We start from the raw sequence: 9938 nt of genomic DNA on the forward strand, positions 1-9938 counted from the left end.
AGTTGACCTAAACAACGGAGAACAAATCGACCCCAGAATCTGTCTGGGAGGACAGTACAAGACTGATCCAGACCCCTGAACATGGATTAGTATTTTCCCTGGTGCAAGAAGGGACTTTGAGAGCCCATCCCACATGAAGAGATACACTCCCAGTACAGGAAGATTTGGTGGACACTGCAGAGCCCCCATTGAGGGCCCTACCCTTCCTGGGGAGTGGTGGGTGGATGGGGTGGGGGTAAGTTGGGGGTGGGGGAGGAGAGATGGGGGTGAGGTGAGGGAGAGGGAGAAGGGACTTACTTGTGAAACAAGCTTGTTCCCTAACTTGAACTAATAAAAACAAAACAAAACAAAACAAAACACTGGTATTGCAGAGATGGATTGAATTTTTACTGCCACCTAGTGGCTTGAGTATGTAATTGATATACTATTTTACACATACTTTGAAAGTCCGGAATTAAACTTGGTCATGGTTTTCATATATATATATATATATATTATATATATATATATATATATATATATATTATAAAAATCGGTTTAAATACACTACTTCCAGGCACAATGAATTTTGGCATGTGTGATGGCTATTCTTGGTTGTCAACTTGACTATATCTTGGAATGAACTATAATCCAGAAATGGCAGGCAACTGTGACCTGGTTCTTGAGGCAAGAAGACAATATGCCTTTGATCTGTCTCTTGAGGCTGGAAGACACACGGCTTTAATCCAGACCTTGAGGCTGGAAGGCACACTTTTGTTGTGGAGTTTTCTTGTCTCACCTGGTCCTGAGGCCTCTTCAGCCCCAAATAAACACACAAAGACACTACATTAATTATAAATCTGTTGGCCAATGACTAGGGCTTCTTATTGGCTAGCTCTGTCTTAATTATTAACCCATTTCTATTAATCTAAGTATTTCCACATGGTCTTATCTTACTGGAGGAGTGTCTGGACCTTTGGCGGCCTACATGGTAACCCCTCTACCTACCTTTCCCAGAATTTTCCTTGTCTTCTAGACCTGCCTATCTTCCTGCCTCATTGGCCAAACAGTGTTTTATTCATTAACCAATAAAAGAAACATATATACAGAAGGACAACCCTCATCACACCTTTAATCTGGGCCACACTTTCTGCAGGGAGCCTATATAAGGACAATGGAAAAAGGAAGGGCTCATTCTTTGCCTGCTTGCCCTTGCCATGTTAGCACATTCATCCCTTAACTGGCATTGGAGCCTACTTCTTCGGGATCCCAGAATATACAGAAGACCAGATGAGACACCCAGCTTCATGGGACTGAGCAGCTACTAGCTTCTTGGACTTTCCATTCACAAATAGCCATTGTTTGACTGTGCCCTGTAAGTCATCCCAATAAATTCTGTGACTCTAGAGAACCATAATTAATATGGCAGGTGAAAAATTCAGAGGTAAATTTTAAGTTCTTAGCAGGTTTTAGGCTTAGTAGGTATTCAGGATGGCTGAAGTAATCTTCATTGTGCTATCTCTTTTCCCAGTATTTCTCTTTCACCACCATTACCACCATCAGCAAGACCACTAGCATCATCAGTGTTACCACATCTGTTATAACCACAGCCATCACCATCACTGTTACAATCATGGACACCATCAACATCATCAGCATCACAACTTCTATTTTTACCACAGATGCCGCCATCACCATCATGTGTTGAATGCCCCATGATCATGGATGCCAATGGGGAGGCCCCTGCACTCCTGGGTGCCTCCGGAGGTGGACTGGTTTTTTGCCCTGGTGTGTGGGGGGGGACTTTGAGAGCCCATCCCACTTGAAGGGATGCACTCTGTCTCTGAACACATGGGGAGGGACCTAGGCCCAGCACAGGAAGATTTGGTGGACTTGGTGGAGCCCCGGTTGGGGGCCCTACCCTGCCTGGGGAGTGGTGGGTGGATGGGGTGGGGGGTAGGTTGGAGGTGGGGGAGAAGGAATGGGGGTGAGGGGAGGGAGAGGGAGAGGGGAATTACATGTGAAACAAGCCTGTTCCCTAACTTGAATTAATAATAATAATAATAATAATAATAATAATAATAATAATAATAAGAAAAAAAGAGTCTTAAAAAAAAAAAGAATCTACTCACCTCACTTCATACTGAAATAATAGGGAAGCCGTTTGCTGTCTTGAGGGCAAGAAACCCTCCCACAGAATAATCCGGAATATGAAACTGAAAATCCATTTGAAAGTGTTTCCTTTAAAAAGAGAGTGCCTAGGAAGATAAAGCCTACAGAGTGTTCTACTCTAGATGCATAGGCACCTTAAGGATACTGCAGATGTGGTAATAGGGTACGCAGTATATTTCAAGCCAACAGAGTTTGCCATGACTTATATAGTGCTGTTATGCATGCACAAAGAATGCAAAAGGTATTGAGACTTCCATCAAGATTCCAGAAAAGAACTGATGAGGCCAGGCAATGTGCAGCAAGGTTGAAGTTCTCGAGGAGACGCCCTGAGAGGCCAGTGTTTGGAGCTGTAAATCTGAGTCCTGAGTTGAAATGGAGAGCTCCGGATGTTGGAGACGTCATGGATGTGGGACATCTGTATAGGGAAGTTGTGGGCAGCATATGGAGCTTGCTTAATAGAGATGCAATACTACTTCAGGAGTCAGGGCCACAGGAGTGGGGATACTCAAGCTCCTAAGGACCCAGATGATGCCACCGTGGGCTCCAACTTCTGGACAGAGACCTGAAGGGTTTGATATTTACCCTTTTAGATAATGTTTTTGCTCTGGCCTGGCATTCCCTTGCCATTCTCCCATTCTTCCCTTTTGGAAAAATGAATGTTTGTTTACTCTGAATCTCTCTACATTAGGACTATGTAGCTTCAAAACGTTTATTGTACTGGGGTTCACTGTTAAGAGTTTGCCTTGAATCTTGGAAAAGTCTTTGGATTTTTAAACAATACTTGGGACACTTAGATTATGGGAGTTTTGAAGTCTGGCTAATTGAATCTGGCTCTATAAGATGGCCACGAGCCTATGGGCACCACGGACTGAATTATATGATTTAAATATGGAATATACCACATGGGCTCTTGTGTCTTTAACACCTGGTGGCTCTGTTTTCAAGGTTGTGGAAGCTTTGGGACATATGACCTTCTTGGTTGTCTTAGGACACTAAGGTTGAGCCCCAAATGTTAGAATCCAGCACTGCCTCTTGGCTGAGCCATTTGCTGGTGGCAACATGTTAAAATTCATGGCAGAAAGCTCCTACTGCCACGGACCAAGCTGCTTTGACCACCATGCCTTCTCTGCTATGACATTATTAGCTAAACACACTTCTATTCTATCGAGTTGCTTCTGTTTTTTGACAAAGCATTGAGAAAAATAGCTAATACATTGGTAAATTCTTGTGGGAACTCAGAAGATTGTAATAGTTACAGAAATGTGGACAATGGAAAAGTTCCAGTCAAGAACATGCCTACATTTTGTCTATACCCTGAGACTTCAGGGGAGGATGATTTTAGAGGTGTGAGATTAATTAATCTGGCAGAGGAATTTCAATACATCTCACCTTTCAACATGTGGTATGGTTATTGATGGTTTCTTTAAGATAGATTTGCAGTGAGAATCAAGAGCAAAAATGAGAGAAAAGAGACTTGAAAAGTGTAACTTATCCAGAGAAGATAAAACAAAAGTTGTAGAAAAGAAAGGTGATTAGGACCACTAAAAACAAGCCAAGTACTGGGACAATACAAATGTTTAAAAGCTTTTTGGATAGTTTTATTTTATTTTTGACAATTTCATGCATGGGCACTACATCTACATCATTGCATTATTCTTGCTGTCCTCTCTCCTCCTCTAAAGCCTATGTCATTCCTCCCAAATTCATGATCTCTTATTTAATTGTTGTTACATGTATATACATAAATGTATTTATATATATGTATATAATCTACTGATTCCATTTAGCTTTGCTTATATGTACATGATGTGTCTAGGATTGCCCACTTGGGATTGGACAGCATATGTCCTTGGAGACAGGCAATTATCTCTTTTTCAACAGCCATTATCCACCTGCAGCTCTTCATCTAGGGGTAGAGCAATGTAGAATTCCCCTGCCTGCATTGGTGTACCAACTGGTGTTGTCATTTATGCTGGCCTTGTTTAAACAATCAGCAGATGGAGACTATTGCAGAGATACACAATTGGTTAAAATGCAGAAAATAATTGACTGTGAGGTTCCCAACCCCAACTGATACATATACAAATGCAACTTCTACATCTAAGCTTCAAGAAAAATCATGGAAGAATGGTTAAAAAGATTATAAAAGCCAGGGGCTCAGGATGTCTGTTGGCTTACCATGTCCTCTAGACATTACAGGGAAAATGCACCTATGCACTTTCAACAACAATGTAAAGTTTTTTGAATGAATCTTAGAAATTGGCAGACTTCATCCATCACAGGATCAAGAATGTAAAGGTTTTAATTTTTTAAAAATATTTTTCTTTGGGAAGGGAGCTTTGGGGCACCCTGTTTATACAAGGCAACCTAGGGAGATGTTTTACTATGTTTGGCTATCTAGGAACTCAGGCTGCTATAGCTAGGGGAACTAGGAAACTTCTTAAGATACTGGCAGATCTTGATATTGTCCATATGATGCTATTGTGTGTGGCATGCATGACGGCTTTCTTTAAGATTTGAAAGGAAGGATTGAGGAACCAGTAATAAGTGACAGGACCAGGATCATTGATTGCCATTCCTGAAAGAAAATGAACCAACCTATGAGGATGAAGTCTAACCTTTATTGTAGACCTCCAGTATGTTGGAGATGCCAGGTATGTAAAATGTCTGCTAAGGACAGCTACATGCATGTTTACTGAAGCCAGCCCCCAAAAGAGGCCATGTTAGATGTAAATGACAAGGCCATATATATATTGGGCTTCCAAATCCTTTGTAGATTCAGATTGTGCCATTATGTACCCAGGATGCTGTACAGCAAGCTACAGGATACAGTGTTTCTCATGCAGGGGTTTGATCTAATTTTGACCCCATGCTTTCCTTTTATGCCCCATCCTTCCCTTTTAGAATAGGAATGTTTACTTTGTGCTATTGTTTCTTTTCAATTGTTTAAAATATTTATTTATTTATTTATTTTTTGTTTTTTTGAGACAGGGTTTCTCTGTGGCTTAGGAGGCTGTACTGGAACTAGCTCTTGTAGACCAGGTTGGTCTCGAACTCACAGAGATCCACCTGCCTCTGCCTCCCGAGTGCTGGGATTAAAGGTGTGCGCCACCAACGCCCATCGCTTATTTTTTTTTATATATGATTGTTTTGCCTGCCTGTATGGCAGGCATTGTGGAGGCCAGAAGAGGGCATTGGGTCCATGTGGATTGGTTCAAGCAACCATGGAATAAACTCCATGAAACTGTGAGCAAAACCTTTTATTCCCTAAGTTGTTCCATCAACCCTTGGTGACTGTGACAAGACAAAGTAACCAACACAATCATAATTAATCACCACTATCTCCACCACTATCATTATTATTGCTGCACTCACTATGGCATACCTGTCATTGCCACCATTATTACCATAACCACCACTACCATCACCAACACTTTCACTATTGCTACTATGTCTACTAACACACTAACACTGCTACACCATCATCATCATCACCATCGTCATCATCACTACCATCACAATGGTGACTGCCATTTCACATTTACATATTACAAATTCAAAATAATACATTATATGTGGTATCTTATTTGAGTAATATTCATAAATTTAAGACAATTTATTTGGTACTTAACACGTGCCCATTGCCATAGTAGATATTAGACATGAAGGTTAGGCACACTCATTTATTTATAGGTCTTAAAATTGAAAAATTGTGAACCCCAGACTGCTGTCTGGGAGGCCAGCATGGGACTGATCCATACCCCTAAAGGTGGATGTCAACAAGGAGGCCTCCACACTCTGATCCCTGGTAGTGGATCAGTATTTTTTTCCCCTGGTGTAAGAAGGGACTTTGAGAGCCCATCCCACGTGAAGGGATGCTATCTTGGCCTGGACACATGGGGGAGGGCCCTACCCTGCCTGGGGAGCAGAGGGGGGAAGGGATGGGGACTAGTGGGGAGTTGTGGGGGAGGGGAGGGAGAGGGAGAAGGGATTGACATTTGAAGCAAGCTTGTTCCTAATTTGAACTGGAATGCAATAGTATCCCTCCATAGGGAATGGGCTCCCAAAGTCCATTTGTGCTCTAGGAACTGGCTACGCTGTTAGAGGTCCTGGCCTCTAGACAGTCTGTTAGACAGTCTTGGCCTCCTAGCTGGCACCAACATTCAGAGGGCTTGGTTTGGTCCAATGCTGTTTCCCCAGCTTTATGACTAGGGTCTCCATGCTATCAGTAAGTCAGGTCCACTGTTTCTGTGGGTTTCTCGAGCCCAGTCTTGGCTCCTTTGCTCATCCCTCCATCTCCACAACTGGATTCCAGTAGTATGGTTCAGTGCTTAGCTGTGGGCACCTGCATCTGCTTCAAACAGCCTCTGGATGAAGGCTCTAGGAATGGTAACCAAGGTGGGCATCAATCTCATTATAGGGGAAGGGCATCAATGGCATCTTCTCCACCACTGCCTGGCTTCTTAGTTGGGGTCATCCCTGTGAATTCCCTAACATTTTCCCTGTGCCAGACTTCTCTCTCCAAACCTGTACTGTCTCCCTCTATCAAGACATCTCCTTTCTTGCCCTCCTCTATTCTTCCCCTGTCTCAGTTCTCTTGTTCTCCTCCCCCTCCCCTTTTTGCCTTCCTACCCCCTTCCTCCCCTCTTCGGCTCCCACTTTGGTCAGGGGTTCTTGTCCCCCTCCCCTTCTTTGAGGGACTATGGAATCTTCTCTTGGGGTCCTCCTAGTTTCCTAGTTCCTCTGGCAATGTGGATTGTAGACTGGTAAACCTTTGCTCTTTGTCTAAAAATCAAAGATACCAGAAAATGAAAAGATCTCCCAAGCTCTCAACATAGTAAAAATGGCAATCTTGCCAAAAGCAATCTACAGATTCAATGCAATTTCCATTAAAATCCCAACACAATTCTTCACAGACCTTGAAAGAACAATACTCAACTTCATATGGAAAAACAAAAAACCCAGGATAATCAAAACAATCCTGTACAATAAAGGAACTTCTGGAGGCATCACCATCCCTGACTTCAAGCTCTATTACAGAGCTATAGTCCTGAAAATAGCTTGGTATTGGCACAAAAATAGACAGATAGACCAATGGAATCGAATTGAAAACCCTGATATTAACCCACACACCTATGAACACCTGATTTTTGACAAAGAAGCTAAAGTTATATAATGGAAAAAAGAAAGCATCTTCAACAAATGGTGTTAGCATAACTGGATTCGGAGATTCGGACATGTAGAAGATTGCAGTTAGATCCATATCTATTGCCATGCACAAAACTTAAATCCCAATGGATCAAAGACCTCAACATAAATTCAGCCACACTGAGGCTCCTAGAAGAGAAGGTAGGTGGTACCCTCAAAAAAATTGGTACAGGAGACCACTTTCTGAACATAACACCAGCAGCACAAACATTGAGATCAACAATTAATAAATGGGACCTCCTGAAACTGAGAAGCTTCTGTAAGGCAAAGGACAGCCAGCAAGACAAAATGCCAGCCCACAGAATGGGAAAAGATATTCACTAACCCCACATCTGACAGAGGGCTAATCACCAAAATATACAATGAACTCAAGAAGCTAGTCTCCAAAACACCAAACAATGCAATTAAAAGTTGGAGTGCAGAACTAAATAGAGAATTCTCAACAGAGGAGTCCAAAATGACTGAAAGACACTTGAGAAAGTGCTCAACATCCTTAACCATCAGGGAAATGCAAATCAAAACAACTCTGAGATACCATCTTACTCCTATCAGAATGGCTAAAATAAAAAAACACTAATGACAATCTATGCTGGAGAGGATGTGGAGAAAGAGGAACTCTCCTCCATTGCTGGTGGGAGTGTAAACTTGTACAAGCACTTTGGAAATCAGTATGGCGGTTTCTCAGGATAATGGGAATCAGTATACCTCAAGATCCAACAATTCCTCTCTTGGGCATATACCCAAAGAATGCACACTCATACAATAAGGAGATATGTTCAACTATGTTCATGACAGCCAGAACCTGGAAGCAGCCTAGATGTCCCTCAACTGAAGAATGGATAGAGAAAATGTGGTATATTTACACAATGGAGTACTACTAAGCAGAAAAAGAACAATGGAATCTTGAAATTTGCAGGCAAATGGATGGAACTAGAAGAAACCATCCTGAGTGAAGTAACCCAATCACAAAAAGATAAACATGGTATGGTTTGTATTTATTTTCAAGATAAAACTCTAGTAGATCTGGTTCTAAGCCCTCCACATGTAGTATTTTTGCATCATCATCATCATCATCATTATTATTATTATTATTATTATTATTATTATTATTATTTGAGACAGGTTCTCAATATGTAGGCTTGAAGCTCACCAAAGAAGACCAGGCTGACTTTGAATTCATAGAGATCTGCCTGTCTCTAACTCCCAAGTGCAGGATTATGTGTATGGCTTCAGTTTTTCTAGCTTTTAACCAGTAGTAGGGCAGATCATTACTGGTGTCATTACAATATGTTTCTGTTGAAGACTGGAGTTCTTTGTCAGTCATAATGCCTTAATGTGGTTGACATTTGAAGTTCAGAGCACAGACACTCTTAATATTTGCAAACCTTTCTCTTAGTCTATGGTACCATTTCTTGTTTCATTCAGATTAAATTATTAATTATTCAATGGTTAGCTTTCATCACTGTTCTGTTTTGGTCATTCCATCGGAGACCCCGAGTGTCGTTTGGGGTTCTGTAATATCAACACTACTTTTGTAATAGCAAAATATTATTTGCTTTACATATTACATTCTTTCAGGAATGTATAGTAAAATTTCCCAGAAACTACATAATACCTTATGTCATAAGAGATTGACTTCAGAAATGGAGATGAAAATTTAGTTATGTACTAAGCCAGATATTAGATAAATTTATGGAAATGAGACAATCATACTATTCGAAGCTTTTTAAAAATATAACAAATTTCCACTAAAACGGTTATTTCTATTAACAATAATCATGTTACTGTTATTTTCACATGAGTTAAATACATGGTTTACAAAAGTACTGTTTTAAATTCCTAACACAGCAATTATTAATTACTATAATCTCCATTTAAAAAAAGCTTCTTTGGGTTCCTTAGAAATGATAAGGATGTAACATGAAGCTAACATGCTTGAGAATTGATTGTAGACAATTTTTTCAATAACTGTAAGGGGAGGGATATATGTCTTGATTTTTTTCTGTCACTGGTCATATTTGTCCAAAGAAAAAAGGGAAAAGAAAACAGGTATACTAGAAATTCATGTGTATAAAGTCCCTAGTCTCCTGGGGTTGACCACTCCTCTTGCACAGTTTCCTTGGTAACTAAATTTAGCTGACACCTGTGGCCTATTAACAACCTTCCTTAGCTCTAGCAATTCCTCAGGGCAATGAGCATCTGGGAATAATTAGGGAAGTTGGTAAGGAAGTTTCCTTAGGCAGGAAATTGGTTCCTCTGGAACTTGTTAAACATTAACTCCACAGCCAAGATCAGGAAAACACTTACTGGAATTAGCAATAGTGTTCAAGTCTTCTGGGGACATTTACAAAGAGCAAATAGTGTCAGGAATTAGCGACTCGGAGTTTATTCTTAAAGGTTTAGACATCATCTTTAAGTTATGGTGAGGGAGCAATTAGCTTAAAATGATGCTTGACTTTTTAACAAAGACACACTCTCAAGGTTTTCCCTGGGGCTAACACGAGTCTAGAATAAGAGCAAGAGGTGTAGTTAAGGTCCATGTTAAATCCAGATATTCTCCTTCACTGAGTCTCTTTGGC

This window comes from Cricetulus griseus, chromosome 3, assembly GCF_003668045.3.
Source record: "Cricetulus griseus strain 17A/GY chromosome 3, alternate assembly CriGri-PICRH-1.0, whole genome shotgun sequence".
Lineage (NCBI taxonomy): Eukaryota > Metazoa > Chordata > Mammalia > Rodentia > Cricetidae > Cricetulus > Cricetulus griseus.